At 36.6% G+C, this 16,315-nt stretch overlaps 1 protein-coding gene across 4 annotated transcripts in view; it reads left to right on the forward strand.

The window, feature by feature from the left end:
- The window catches only part of NOL4 (nucleolar protein 4), a 189,912-nt gene that overhangs the window by 110,242 nt on the left and 63,355 nt on the right, over window positions 1–16,315 (forward strand). The window lies entirely within an intron of this gene.

Raw genomic sequence — 16,315 nt, forward strand, 5'->3', positions numbered from 1 at the left:
GTATGTATATTTACAGATGACCATCTCATCACTTCTATTATGTATCTGTAGAATTTGCATGGTTTAAACCCAACTGGCAACTAAGTACCTCACAGCCACTCTCTAACTCCCCTGTCCCCTCTCTGCCTTGGTGGAGTCAGGAGGAGAATAGAAGAAAGGTAAAACCTATATGTTGAGAGAAGAATAGTTTAATAATTGAAATAAATTATATTAATATTATTACTACTACTACTGATAATTGTAATGAAAAAGAATAGAACAAAAAGCAAAAGAGGAATAAAATCCAAGAAACACCAGTGATGCACAATACAGTTGCTCGCGCAGTCAGTGCCTGAGCAGTGATGGACAGTTTCTGGCCAGCTCCCCCCAGTTTATATACTGGGCAATTCTCTCTGTGGTGCAGAATATCCCTTTGGCCAGTTTGGGTCAGCTGTCCTTGGCTTGCTCCCTTCCAGTCATTTGTGCACCTGCTCACCAGCAGAGCCTGGGAAATTGAAAAACCATTTACTTGGGGTAAGTGCTGCTCAGCATCAACTAAAACATCAGTATGATATCAATATTATTCTCATACTTAATCCAATACACAGCACTATACCAGCTAGTAGGAATAAAATGAACTCTTTCTCACCAAAACCTGGACAAGAATTAATCCATAAGAATGTTAAGTGCGTATGGCCAAGAGAATTCCTACCAGTGAATTATCAATATCTGAAAGGACCTGATTTGGTTTCTTCATGATTGTGTTATGCAGGCGCCTAGCCTGAATTAAAACTGACAGGTTTGCTTTAAGAAGCTGTAATCCCCTGAGGGCTTTTCGCTGTTTCTATTATGTGGGTAAGGAGAAGCAAGGGTGTTATTTTGTAGATAAAGACAGATTTTACAGATTAAGTTAGCTAGCTTTCTAGGACGGTGTTTTTCATGAGGCCCTACAGTAGGGAGGGTGAAGAAATGGCACATGTCATAGAATGTACCCATTGATCTTACTGGTCACAAGTTCCTTTTTTTTTTTTTTTTTTTTTTTTTTTTTTTTTTTTTATTTTTATGTTTTTTCGGGGGTGGTTTTACCACTTTTACAGCAGCAATAATAGGGTGTGAGTCCTGGATCCAAAGACTATGAATGCTACTCACTGGCTTTCAGTAGCCTGACAACATAGATATACCTTGAATGGAGACATGTTTTTACAGGGCTTTGAAACAGGAGTGTTAAAATCCTTAAGCATACTTAGAAAGGGATAATACATGAGAGATATCTAGAGAACAACATTTAATCATACTAAGGTTTTCTCTCCTATCTTCATTGCCTGTGGAGTAAAAGTAAAACCTTGTAATGATTTTATAACTTAAGCGTCCGAGTTTTAGTGGGTAGTTTTTTTTTTTTTTTTTTTTTTTTTTTTTTTTTTTTTAATTAGTATCTGATGACCAGCGGGTTTACCACTTTTACAGCAGCAATAATAGGGTGTGAGTCCTGGATCCAAAGACTATGAATGCTACTCACTGGCTTTCAGTAGCCTGACAACATAGATATACCTTGAATGGAGACATGTTTTTACAGGGCTTTGAAACAGGAGTGTTAAAATCCTTAAGCATACTTAGAAAGGGATAATACATGAGAGATATCTAGAGAACAACATTTAATCATACTAAGGTTTTCTCTCCTATCTTCATTGCCTGTGGAGTAAAAGTAAAACCTTGTAATGATTTTATAACTTAAGCGTCCGAGTTTTAGTGGGTAGAACAAAGGAAGACTAAATGGGAGCTTTATAGTCTTTCTATAGACATTAAGCAAATCCTGTATCCCAACACTTCTCCATGAAATCCTTATGAGTAACTGTTTATCTGTATGGAATACTTTTTTTTTCTCACAAACTTGCATTTATAGGAAATGGTCTGACTTGCTGTAGTCTCTGTGTGTGAACCCCAGTGCTGGATTTACTCAGTGTTTTGAGTTGCACAGTGGGTCTCAAATTGGCTGATATGAACGGTATCTTTTGCTTCGGGGCAGATTGTTCTAATGAACCTTTTATAGGCTCATCACCCAAATATTGACAGACACACAGGCTCTTTTGCCTGAGGTAGATTGTTGCTTGTGCCATCACTCTTGCAAATACACAAATAAGCTTGGCAAAGATGGGGAGGAGTCTTAATGTAACAGTCATTTATAGCTAAGACAAGAACATAGCCTAATGTTCACTTTCCAATTTGAATCAGTTCCAACTCAGATGCAAGAAAAATGTATCAAAAACTGTTAAAAATCTGTAATGAATTTAGATGACAATCAAAGCCATCTCATTCTTTACAAATTTTAAGAGGCCAGAATCATCCCCCACATCAATACATTCTTTCACACTCACTGTCATCCTGCCCACTCTATATTGCCAACAATATGCAGATTTATCTCCTCTTTTTGTCCTAGTGAAACTCATGTTGATGTTTAGAGTTCATTTAAGTATATGATTAATTAGATATGCAGTAAGGATTATTAAATACAAAGACTTCAGGAAGAACAGAATCTTGGGATAAACAAAATTTGTTAGAGATTTGTAAGATGAGATACTGGAGAAAATATCTAGTTTCTACATATATTTGAATTATTGGGCTAGTACTGGAGGAAGAAATACATTATGCTTCCTCAAACTTCCTCAATGTCCCATTTAACCTGCACAAGATGTTAGTCTCGTGGGATAGTCAAGACTGTGAAACTCAGAGGCAAAGGAATAGAGCTAGGAGGATCTCTTGGCTGATATGTTCTGATAGATAATCGTATATTGGCTGAAGAATTTTGATCAGAAGAAGCTGTTGACATAAAAACGATAGTTTTTCCATCGTATTTTCTTTGAAAACATGAGAGCTAAAACGTAAGTCTTTCTTGAAAATGGTTATTTCTTTGTGGAAGTTAAATTTTCAGAATATTCATCTTGTCCATATCTATTTGAAGCAATTATATGCTTATGCTACAGGGAAAGTTTGCTAAAATAGTGGTATCATTCTGCAAAAAATCTTGGATGTCAAAACAGGGATCCTTAAGATTTTCCTAGAATCAGGCCTATGGACAGAGAGGACGTAATTAGTGAGAAATGCAGGGCTTGTGTTTTTTAATAATAAACTAAGTTTTCTTGCCTGAAAAGCAAGTTAACCCTGTGAACAACTACAGTATATTATTTAAAGAATGCTCAGTTCAGTTACTTCAGAATATGACTTTTAAAACTGGTATTAGGAGCACTCTTTAAACATGTATGACATTTCAGTGGACAGTGTTACTTTGAATCCTCAGTTCAGGCAGTGAACATGTGTGGTAATCTCTTCTTTTTATGAAAAGAACCTGAGTGCTGTGGAGGGAGTTCCGAATTGTAACAACCCTAAAATCTGATCCAAAATGTTTTACTATTCACTGAAAATTTGTTGTGCAAGGACAAAATGGGTTTTCATAGTGTTTAATGCATATATGTACACGTGTATATATATACACTTTATAATATGTACTTTTATTGAGCTTATATTAGGAAATGGACCCTCCAGTAAGACCTAGTTGTTCACAGCAGCAGAATTTTCTACATCCATTTAGGGCTAAACTGAAGTTTGTGAAATTTTGCATAGCTGCAAGAATACATATAAGTTTAACTTAACTAGTCTGAGTCTTTGTACTAGAAAATACTTAGAAAGTATTCATCAGCAAATGCTCTGGTTGTATGAATTCAAATAGCTACATGCATATATACATTATTTCAGATCATTACTTATGTGTGAGCCTGCTGGGTTTTTGTATGACTGTTGTGAAGTCTCTGTAGCACTGAGGGTTTTTTTGCTGATTCTTTTGTTGTTGCTACTTCCTTTACCATATATTTTATTTTGAAAAGTTATTATATAGCTTTATCTCTTCTTCATTATTTATTTCATTAAATCCAGCAAGCCTACTCCTTTTAAATGATTTTGTCTCCTTTGCATTTGGATAACAACGCTATTTTAATATATTATGGGAAAACAGGCTTTTGAGCTCACCAGTCATACTTACATTGTGCCATTATTTTACCTGGATTAATAAATGGTTTGTTATGTCTGCATTGCAAGGGGCACTCCTAATATGCAAAAACTTTTTTGTGGGATTTTTCAGATAGAAATATATGCTACTGATCATAAATGCCTAGGAGAGGCATTAAAATGAGGTAACAAGGACAACACACATGCCCATTTTGTCAAGATGCCTACTAATTGCAAATAATTGGTTTTCTTTATTTCTACCAGGTGAAATTTCTGGTAGAAAGTTGGACACCTCGAGTCCCTCTGGATGTATGATAGCCTAAGTTAATATGCATTATGGCATTATGTTTAGCTCAAGTTTGTATTTGGCTTCTTGAAAAATTGCCCAAGATAAGAAATATTTCCTTTAAGTCTGGAAAGTAAAGGATAGTTTTAAAGGAGAGAACAGTAAATAATGATTGCTGCATACCATGACCTTTAATTATAATACTGCATTCTCATGTGCATGTCATTATAGCTACAGTTGTTCACCATGAGGCAGAGTTTTCATGTAGCCTCTAAAACGAAAATCTGTCTGTCTCTCCTTTAATGCTGGGCTTTTGAAGTGTTTCTCAGCCTTTTTTCTACAGCTTGATGTAAAGAACAGTGTTATTGTCATGGGCCATTGCCAGGGGCTGTTTGCTTCTAGCAATTGCAACTTCAAACACTTACACATTACTGTTGTAATGCATGTATCCACACTATGGCAGGTTAGCCTGGCACGTCTGCTTTTGACATAGGCCCTGCTCCAAGAAATATTTAAAGGCTGTAACCTTGTATGGCATCTGAAAGCCAGAGCATGTATGAGGTCCTGGGTGAAGTTTGAAACTCCTGCACAAAACCCCAGTTAAAATTTAGTCATCTTCAGTGGTTAGTCCAGCTGTAGAATCTTGTAGCATCTGTTTTGATGGAGCTCATCATTACTGAGGGAAACCAGGCCAACTGTCCAAGCAGCCTGACCTGTGTATGCAGTTATACTGATGAGCCTGTTGTTATCTGTGGTGAATCCATCTGGTTTCCAAAAGTGCACATGAATTTAGCCACAGATAGACACCATCTACAAAAAGTAAGGTAGAGTCTGGATGTATTTCTTCCTCACTCTCTTTCCTTCTAAAAGATGTGATTGCATCTTAGCAAAAGGTGGAAGGTCATTCCTTAAATCCAGTGAACTTCATCATATCTGACATTGTGTTTCTCAGGCAAGTGGAGTCACTGCCTGTCTACTTCCCTGTGCTGCTGTCTGCAGGCTTCCTTGGGGAAATGACCATGGTCAGAAAATAAGACAGCATGTGGCTTCTTTTAAAGCAAGTGGAATCCTTAGGAATTGCAGTGCACTTTTAATTGAGACTGATAGAGGCCTATCAAGAAACTTATGAAATAATTTATTTTAAAAAGTTGTTAATAAAATGTTAAACAGGTGTGCAGCTACTTGAAGTAGGAATTATAATGAAGACTTTGGGAATTTGCATGTTATTAAGAATAGTGTTGTGTACTGTTGGATATGCTGTTTTGAGGTTTTTTTCCTTTCTTTTTTTATTTAAGAATTAATTTTTTTTTCTTTCATCATCATTGATTATTTATATTCAAGTGGAATAGACAGGTTTCGGCTAAATGGGAGCATTGTGCTGTGTCCTTATATGATATGGTTACATCAGCTCTAAGCAGAAGGGAAGGTGGAAAGGGCAAGATAGAAGTGTCTCCTCCTCTTTTGAGAATACCACTAAACTCTGCGTGTTGGCTTTTTCAGTACAAAGAAAATACCCTTTTACCCATCTAGTTTATTTTGCTAAATGCCCAAGTTAAGATAATTAATCTGGATTGAGAGTTTAGCCTGTCAGGAAGAATTTTTTGATTCCAACTCTTCTCTCCTCAGAACTTTTCACTGTCTCCCTTGCTTGAAGTTGTATCTCACTACCTAGGTATGGCATAAGAAGAAATTAGACTTTTTTTGTTTTGTGTGTTCTAACTGGTATATTTTATTCCATTTCTGTGGTCAGATAGAAAGTGTTCAAGCAATGCCATATGTTACTGACTACTGTTTTGTTTATGGAAGTATCTTAAGAGTCTGCAGTCCAGGGGGATGACAGCCTTATTTCATGTCTTTATTGTGAGGACTAGGAAGAGACTTAGCATGAAATACTGTTTGCTACTGTCATAAATAACTTATGAAGAGTGAAGCAAAGTCTGGTGAAAGGTTTAGAACATGTACTACAAGTAGTGCCATACTAGATTTTGAGCAAACAACGACAGGAGTGGGGCAGAAGGCAAAGCCAGCATTACAAATACTTTGGAGCAATGAGATACCAGCACAGAATGGGTCTGCAGCTCCACTAGGGTCCAGTCTGCTTTCATCACTCCAGTCGTAGTACTGAGGGGAGGATGGTGACATTTTCCATCTTTGCCTTAAAAAGCTTTGCCATCCAGTTTACCCAATGGGTTCCATCATTTCCATAAATCTGTGGAAATAGTTTGTACTGAGATTTAAAAGTAAAGATGTTAAAAGAAGTGAACTGAAGGCAGAATCCATCCCTGCCACCATCATGTGTAGATGATACAAGGCTACATCTTTACATGTCTTTGGTGTGTGAAGGCAGGCTCAAGTGCTCTGTTGAAGTATGTATCTTCCTTCTCTGCTATGCTCAAGTTTGTGCAAAGGTAACTGGCATGTCAGTGCTTTTTCTTCTTGGGAGATAGATAAACTACAATAGAAGATAAGCCTGTTCTCTTCTCCTATGCATGGAGAACTTCAATGAAAGGTGAACAAAAAGTGTATGCAAGCAGTTTTGTGACTTCCTATTTTTTTTCTGCCCACGCACCTACAAATTAGACTGTTTTTTTCTCTTTCCCAATGAATTTCTGCTTCATGCATAGGGGTTTTAGAAGTTGCTCTCAAAAAGTCTGAGTCCTTTATGTTTTACTCTACCATTTTATCTGACACCTTGGTTTTAATCTTCCCTACTTTTAGAAAACAAGCAAACTGAGAAAATCAGTTTTCTGACTCTAAAAGTCAATTTATTTGTTGTTTGGATAAACCATGTTTGTTCTATGAAGAAAAAAAAAGTTCTTTTATTGCTGCTCTTTTGTAGGAAAGTTGTTAGAGGTCACTGAGAAGCTCTTTAGTACCAAAAAATATTTTATGTTAGTTTAGTGGTTTAATGAACACTGTTCAAGTGTAACAACTATGGTTTTATAGAACACTGTTTTTTCCAGACTTGAATCTTCTGATTTTGGGGGTTACCCATAATAAATGGCTTAATACGTCATTGTTTTGAAGAGCATGTTTTTCATGCCACTGCAGCTGCATGAAAAAAAAAATCAGTGTCATGTTTGTCAGAAAATATGAATTCTGTAGTGTTCTCTAACAGTCACATTCATCAAAGTCCTTTGTCTATGATACCATCAGTTCTGTGTCTAATTCTTCCCATTGGAAGTACATTTAGTAACATGTTTTCATGTTCACTCAAAGCTCTTGAAAGTGAAATTGAATTCCTGCAGGGCATTCATTACAATGATGTAACTCCAGGTCAGTTAAATGGAAGCTGATGATGCTACTCCAGATTTACATACCTGTGATGGAGAACACGATCTGGCTCCATATGTGTATGAAATCCCAGCTAATGTAAAGCTGGCATGGAAGAGAATAAGTTTTGATGCGACCTCTTAGAAATTTTCTCAGAGGTTTTTTCTGAAGGAGGAAGAGCACATGGGTCAAGTACCAGGAAGTGGTGCTCTTGATTCCAGATTGAATGCGTGTTACAGATCCAGCTGTCTATCCTCATACACTTTTACCTTTGGAGTCTTTCATCACTCATATCAAACAAGAAGCACTTGTATGCGGAGAAGATGCAGGACTTTCTCCAACTTGCTTTTAGAGGCTGGACATCGGTTCAGACAAGAAAGGAAGCTATTAAGTGCCTCTGCAATCAAAGAGGTAAGGTCTGAAATTACTTCCTTCCCTGTCTACAGCGAAGAATGTTTTATAACTTATCAGTCTGGGAGCACATGTCTGTACCTTTCAGGCAAATTCTTGTTCATTCAACCTAGATTTGTTCCTGATAGACACCTTCAAGGCTGGACCTTGTTAATCCCTAGCTCTTATATTTGTGGGGTTTTTTTGTTGTAGTTTGTTGGTGTTTTTTTCCCCATTAGGAAGGAAATTGAATTTGTGTTGAAGTTTTACGACATTAAATGATTTTCTGCTCTTTTTTCTTCTTCTGTTATCACATATGCAGCTTCTCTGCCACCTAGAAAAAGACTGAGAGCAACTCTTGCTCTTGGAAGATTAAACACATTTAAAAACACTATTTGATGGTAAATTGAGCAAGATATAATGGGGCAGCAATAATTGTTACCTATTGTGATTGTGTTTAGTCGCAATATTATTTACACTTAATGAACTGTCATTTTTTAATTTTTCAGATGCTGAGGTTGGAGAGCTGATCCTCAAAACCAATCTGTGATGAATGGCTTCCTATTTGGCTACTTTCTACACATTCAACTCCTTCAAAACTATATTGTTATTCAAGAACTTGATAATCATGAATGTTACTCCTAATTTTTTCTGCCTGTATTGAATTATTTTCTACATGCCAAGACACGTCCTGCGGAAAGAGAGGAAAGAAGACAAAGGCTTTTCATCTTTAATGACATTTATAACAATATATTGATGAGATTTAAAAATAAATATAATTTTTATTAGTTGTCTTACAGATATCTCATTTGCTAATCTTTTTTCTTGTTGAATGAATGCCAGTAGTCAAATATCTTGCTGAATGCTTGATACACTTTCAAGCTGTGCTTTTGTGAGCTCTCCATAGCAATTGCTGGGAATAATTAATTACATTAGAACCCCGAATGCTTTTTTTTGGACACTTATTCAAGCAGCTGGATTTGTTGGGTGATGTGAGAGAAGTGAATAGATCAATTTTTTAGTAGAGGAAAGAGGGAAAGAAAAGTAGAATTCAACTTTAAAACTATTCAACTATTTTGTTCTCTTTCATCTTTCCTTTTGTTGCTTGCCTTTTGCTGGTTCAGCTTTTCTCGTCATTCTCCTCCATCTTCTTCTGACCCATGGAAGACCTATCTTAAATTTTGGTTTCTATGAACAAAATAATAGATAAAGATAACAGTATTACTTACCTGAATATAGGATTGTGAGGAATTAACTTTAATTCATGAGTCTAGTCTTCTGTAAAGGGGAACCTAGATGATAGACATTTGTTCCAAGAGGATATGCAAGACTTCAATTCACAATGTCCACAGAGTTCTGATTAATAAATTTCTGCCTTATAGAAAACAACAGTGGTGCAGCTGTAATATGCCACCGAAAACAGTGAGGAACTGGAATCATGGTTGATGTCCTAGATCCCTACAACAACAAGGGATTTGCTAGATGGATTTCCCAGATGGTCTCTAGCAGCATCTTATTCCCTGCAGAATGGGGAGTGAAAAAGAACAACTGCCAATAATCCCTATCAGTCTGCTTGAGGTTTTGTCTGCCATATGTTTCATCAAAACATCCTGCTTTGTATTTCATCTCTAACAGTGACTGATTTTGAATACTTGAAAGAAGCAATTAAAAAAACAGCATTTACATCAGTTATTGAGGCAGGGAGGGGATAGTGGTGTAGGTAGGCATTGAAAGCTGTGAAATGTTTGCTATGTTTATTAAACACAGTCAAGAGACAGCAATCAAAAAATTTTGCAAAATGCGTGGTAAGGAGTAAGACATTGACGATTACAAATATTACAGAATGGTATTCTTGCACAATGAGTAAAAGATCCTGGAAACTGGTATTTGAGAGCTGTGTAAACATTCAACATTTGTGTTTCACTGGGATATGATGAAAGGATATAAAAATATACAGCCAAAGGTAGGAATCTGTAACTCATGTGAGTTTCCATTTCACCCGTGTAAGTGTGGCATACCATGAAACACTTTAATACTGGATGAATTCCATATGCATCTCTAGAGTTTCCTCTAAGCTGCTGCTTCTTGGAGCTCACAGTGTTTCTTTGAAATACTGCAGCTGTTGCCTGGATCTTGGCTTGGTACAACTGAATATTTCCCATAGAGATGCTTCTCATCAGCTGCTTTGGTCAGAGTGTCATTCTCAGTGTTCTTTCACACCTATTCAGCCTGTGTTCTCCAACTCTTCTCATCATGAATATGCTGTGAGCTACGCCCAGATCTGACGCACACACACACACACACTATATATATACACACACACATATATATATATTTATTTTTTTTTTTCACATATTTTTTCCCTTTGTCTGATGAGAACAGTCATATCCAGTAGCCACGAACCAAAGTATGGAATCATACAGATGAACCAGGAGCATACAAAGAGCTCATGTTGTTAAGGCACCTGCAATACAAACATAAACTTTGTGTATAGGTGCTCTAGCAGACAAGAGTGTGATTGTTTTTCATGGGTATTTTAATTAATATTGGGATGAAATCTTGTATCTTGCTTCTGACTCCATTTTATATTTTGGTAGAGGTCATGGAGTAATGTGTTTCCTCCTCTTGTGTTTCCCATGGCATTTGAGAATTGTCTGACTCCACTAGGAAGATCCCTTTCAGAGCTATTCAGAATTTCTTCCCTGTGCCTTCTACCATTGAGCTCCCGGGCTGCACCCTCTCAGAATTAATGAAAGAAAAACAGGGAAAGGTGAGTTGATTTCCTTAGGGGTTACCATGAATGGCTCCAATACGGCCTGTCCTCAGTCCACAACATTATAGTGTGAGCTGTGTATTGGCTCTCAAAAGGACACATGGATAGTCTTTGGGCCCTTTTACCCAATCAGTGATACATGTTTTTGTGCACCCCCTCTGAAGGAATTTATCCTTGATTTACTTTGTACAATTAGTCATATGCTCTTAAAAAATCTTTTGCAGATGGAGCCCCGTGGGACTGGACCTGTTTCAAAAGCTGTATTAAATGACTAAAATAAAGGTTTTGAAAACTCCTGTTTCCCTCAGTGTGTTGCTTAGCAAGAATAGCTCTGTTTAGTGGAAAAGAAGTTAGATGAGTCTGTGGCACATGTGCTATCTCACACCCTCTTGGCTCAGCTGGGAGATGGACGCATGAAGGAATGACATACAGGCAGGTTTTGGAATGTGCTGCTTGTGTCAGTTGCGCCTTAAAGATAACAGTCTCACAAGGTTGATGCTTCTCTGTGCTTCATTACAAGCTTTATAAAATCCACCTCTATGCATTCAACTAAGTGTCCACCCTGCCTTCAGAAAACACATAATATACAAGTTTATGTAATAATGGAAGAAGATGTTGGAATTCCTAATGGATCTCAATGAGTGACAAAACACTGAGGAGCTGAAAAATTTGCTGCATAAAGATGGAATTACCTTGTTAGAGATAAAGCAGCCATGACTTCATCACAGATCTCAGTGGTTATTGCCAATTAATAGGTTGTTGTCTCTGGAAGGCAAATTTATCAAGAGACTCAGCAGATTAAAGTTATTTTTATAGGTTAGGTTGGAATTGAGATACAATATTTTTACAATGATTGTAACAAACCATTCATATGAAACTAGTCAATCATTACACAAAAATGTCTATGTAAGGTAGGTGCTCATTTTATAAATATATGTACTAATGAATCTGAAAGTATATGAGGCATAATTTTGTCATTTAGGAAAATTGTGACAACTATTCTCTTCAGTTCAAGAGCTGAGTGGTCATGTTCTATGGTTCTGTGAATTGGAAGGAGTGTCTTGAAAGCTTAAAGAGCCAAAAAGGCTTTTAGCATCTCACATTGCCAGTTGCCTGGCCTAAGCTTTTGAGAAACCTGGCCTAAATATCTGTATTTCATAATCTTCAGTACTTAGCCCTGCGTACTTCTGGTTTGAGAAATCAACTCCAGGACAATACTTGCTTTTACTGCACTCACTATGCCAATTCAAGATCATTCTATTTAGTAAAAGAGGTAAGTGGTTTTTAAGCTCTGCGGAGATAAATATTTATCTTCTTTTTTTTTTTTTTTTTAATAGTAAATTGAAAGGGAGTATGCTGGTTTGCTTTTGGGCTGTTTCTCCATTCCTATGTTTAGATTTTGATTTTACATTATTTTTCCATATTTAATACTTACTTTATAACAATGTTTACAGTACCTGGAACTTATATGTAAGGATATTTATGTGAAATAGCAAACTGAAAAAATAGACTGTGTAAGTTTACTGTTGGCTGTGAGATAATAGAACCTTCCTCTCCATGTAGTGTAGGCAGTGGCAGTTGTGGCAGCATCTTCAAAACTTTTGCTCCACTTGTTACTATTTTTTTCCTAGTTGAAATTTTTTCATTGAAATATAGGTATAGGATACTACTGTGTTCATTTTTACATTTGTCATTTAACATCTGTAATTTATATAGCTAATACAAATTTTAGGTTATTCTGTTTCTAATAAGATAATTCTGCATAAAAACTTTATACAACATGAATAAGTTTATACCTTCATCAATATTTTAATTGCCAGAGATTCCTATATCTAAATTCTTTGGGTTTACATAGCACATTTGGGATTCTGAAAACAACAATAAAAATAAATCAGCTTAACATTACATTGGTCTTGTGAGGCAAACCACTGATTGGTAAATACAGGCATGGCTTAATTCCTTTTCCAAAGCAAATCAATTAATTTCTCCAGAAAAGCTGGAGAAGCCATTTGTTTCGGGTGAGTTATAGCTGAACATTAATCACAGTACGAATCCTTATCTCCAGACATTCCTGTTCAGTTAAGGTAAAGATACAGAGTAAACTTCAACTGAGTAGCCATTGGAAAGTTTCCTCTGGTTTTATTAGCATGGCTAAAATTCAAACCAGTGTTTTTAAATGTTTGTTTTAACTTGGGCTTTACTGGAACCATGAGGATGCTGGAACCATGATGGTCTTGATAAATCTTTCCAGACCTCATTATAAAAACATGTTTCTGTAGGCTCAAGAGAGCCTATGGACTACATTATTAGTAGTTGTGTGATTAAATCTTAACTGACGTAAAGTTGAATGCTTTACTTAAATTCAGTCATACAGCTTACTTGTATAGTGAATTTACATATTGAACTGAATATAGAGCCCAAAGTGAGAAAACTGCAGGAGGAAGAGGCTGTAGAAGTGTTAGAATATTCTAATTGTCTGTAGCTATTTAGCAGTTGGGTTTTTTTTTTCTTTTTAATTAAGAAAAAAGAGTCAAAATAAAAATAATAGTTAAAATCCCTGAAGCATGGGAGTTCAAATCTGGATTTTCAATTTATTTTATGAAATATGAGTATGTCTGTGTATCTGTGTACCTGTATAAAGCAAATTGTTTCAATTCCTCCTTAAATGTTGCTTCTTACCACACAATCTTCATTTCACAATGCTCTATTTCATAAACCTTGTTTGACTGTGTGCTCTCCTGGTTGCTAAGTCCTTCAGCTGCAGGTCAGAGGCAGGGTGTGCAATAGCCTCCTTCTTCCTTCCTTCTTCTTTGAAAGGGCTTTGTCACCAGGACAGAGCATCTTCACTGCCATGCAGCCATTTTAGGCCTTCACTTCCTCTGCCTGTTCCTCTCAATTGGCACAAATGACTTAATGTTATTACCCCCTGTCTCATGTGGTGTTGTGAACTGCAGTTTAATCACCCTTACATGTTAATCCAAATCAACTATATCGTGCTTTGCTATGTAATTATTTATTGAGAGAATTGAGCTTGCAAAGTAGATCTACTCTGTATGGTGATCTTCTCTTTATACAGGATTATCCCAACAGATGATCTCATGACTTTCAATACCTCTTCTTACACTTCTGTCAGAGTGGAAGTTTCACTTGTTACCTCTGCTGCAATATATGAAGACAACAGCTAATAGAGGAGTCAGAAAAGCTGCCCATTCAAAATTCAGTTCATGGTCTGAGTTTTATGTTACTACCACCTTAGTTCAGTGACTTTTTCTTGTAATTGCTCATTTCATGAAAAAAAAAACAAACAAAACAAAACAAACAAAAAAAAAAACCAACACCAAAAAAAACCTCAAAGAACTCAAAAAGGCAATTTATTGACTAAAACAAATGGTGAGATTGGCAAGAATAGAAGATATTTCCTATCTGATCTTGTAAGCATGCATTACAGGTCACTGCTTTACCTTTGATAAAGTATCAAAGGGAGGAAAAATTCTGAAACTTAGGAAAAAACGTTATGCAGACTTGATGTAGCAAATGTCAGGGCAGGGCTGCTGGCAGCAGCAGGTCCCAGTGACCCAGCAGACAAGCAGGAGGGGGTGTGCAGGTCACAGCTCAGTGCATGAAGAGCAGGGAGCAAGGCAGGAGCAGCCTGGGACATTCTTGGCCCCCACTTGCTCATGGTATAGCTCAGCTTCAGTGGGGCTCCTGGGAAGGGGATCAGAGGTGGGGGTCCCCGGACAAGTGGCCAGAAAAAAAAAAGTGCAATAGTGCAAGGTCCTGATGAGGGTGTGGAGTAATGACAGAAAGTGTAAAAGCTTTTTAAGTGGCGTTGGTACAAAATTAAATGTTAACTTCAGAGCCCATTCCTCTCTCACATGGGAGAACTTGTATTTACTGTGCAAGGGCAAATTTCCATGGGCTGTGCTCAGGCCACAGCTGGCTATCTTATAAAGTAGAGATGTTTTCTTCTGACTTTGGTGGAAAGGCAGATACTGGCAAGCAAAAGGATAGCATTTAATTTCCAAAATTAATAGGCCTCACTAATCCTACCCTAAAGCCTTTCATCCTACCAGGAAAAAAAAAAAAAAAAAGCAGACAACATCTTACCTTGAATTAGTTAATTGAGGGCAGTGCAGTTTTCAGTGATCGGATCAAGTGAAGGACCAACCATTTTTCATGTGCAAAGTTAATGTGTAAATAGTGTTTCCAAGTAGCTCCAATTATTTAAACCTTGTGAAACATGATATCTGAAAAACATAAGGCAGAAAGCTTAAATTTGGGTCCTATGATGGGGTTGTGTATCTTCCCCCTGATTTTTGAAAGGCTGAATGGTAAATAGTAAAATTTTTTAATTTCAGTTTATAAACCTGGGGGTTTGCAGTTTTAATAACAGCTGGGATCATCCTAAAATTCGTGGGGAACTTTGATTAAGCATGTAGTGCAGAATTTATTAGCAATTAAAAACTACTAGATGGTCCATTTGTCATCCATGTCTTAGAACAGGGCCTTGGAAGGCAGTGCATTAAAAGAAATATCTCTATGCACAGACATTCTGTTCTTATATTGTTAACCTATTAGTCTCATAGGTTTATTTAATAGAAGCAGCTACTTGGAAAGTTGAATCTTTTAAAGAACATCACCTTTTCAAAAGTTTTTTGTGAAATTGATTTTATGCTTTTGGATAAATTTATATTTTTTGCCTTCAGTCAAGCTGTGAGGTTAAATTATGTTAAATAAATAAAAAAATTATCTCCCAGATTTATTCAGTGCTTTGAACTTCTTAATAATGCCAGTTGAACACATATCCAGAAAATTAATAGTGTATTATAGCACATAATGCTTTGGAAGCGGCTAATAAATATGGGATCGTTCTCTGTATGGATACCTCCCACACACCCCTTTGAAATTCATTCTACCTAGAGCCATAATTTGCCAGGTATTTGTTAGATCTTTTCAAAATATGGCTTTCCATAAAAAATATATTTAGATGAAAAGTGTTATTTAGAGATATATGACAGACTGTTCCTGCACTACTTGCATCCCAGGTAAAAAATGTTGTTTAAAATCTTGTCTGCCAAGAAAGTTTTATACAAAAAAGTGCTGTTATGCTATCCATATGTTGCATTTTATTATATCAATGTGAGAAGGTGTTTGTTGCTATTTGTTGTCTTGTTTTGTTTTTTTTTTTTTCCAAAGGGGGTGCTTCATGCTCTGTCAGTTTTTCTGTCCCTGAATAACCTTTGAATCTAATTTCACAAGGTAGTTATCTTGACAATGTTGAGTTGCTATGAACTGTGAAAATCTGCATTTGGCTCAATCAGAAAGACTTAGGTTGCTCTCATAAGGGAATTGGACTTTTGAGAGGCAGATACTGCTTGGGCAATGAATGATCTCCCTGCCCTCAACAACCCACAAAATCCTGCCTTCTAAGGGTGAGTGAGATGTGGAGTGAAATGAAGAATGCATGCTGGTGAGATTTGGGGATTTAGGACACACACCTTTAGGACGTCAGGTTTCTTCAGTTCTACTTTTTGAACATAAACTGGTTTAAATATAATATAATGGATATCTCTGTGTAGGAATCAGTGAGTAGATATTAAAACTACTCCTTTACAGGA

Source organism: Passer montanus, unplaced genomic scaffold (assembly GCF_014805655.1).
Source record: "Passer montanus isolate IOZ18808 unplaced genomic scaffold, ASM1480565v1 scaffold16, whole genome shotgun sequence".
Taxonomy (NCBI): domain Eukaryota; kingdom Metazoa; phylum Chordata; class Aves; order Passeriformes; family Passeridae; genus Passer; species Passer montanus.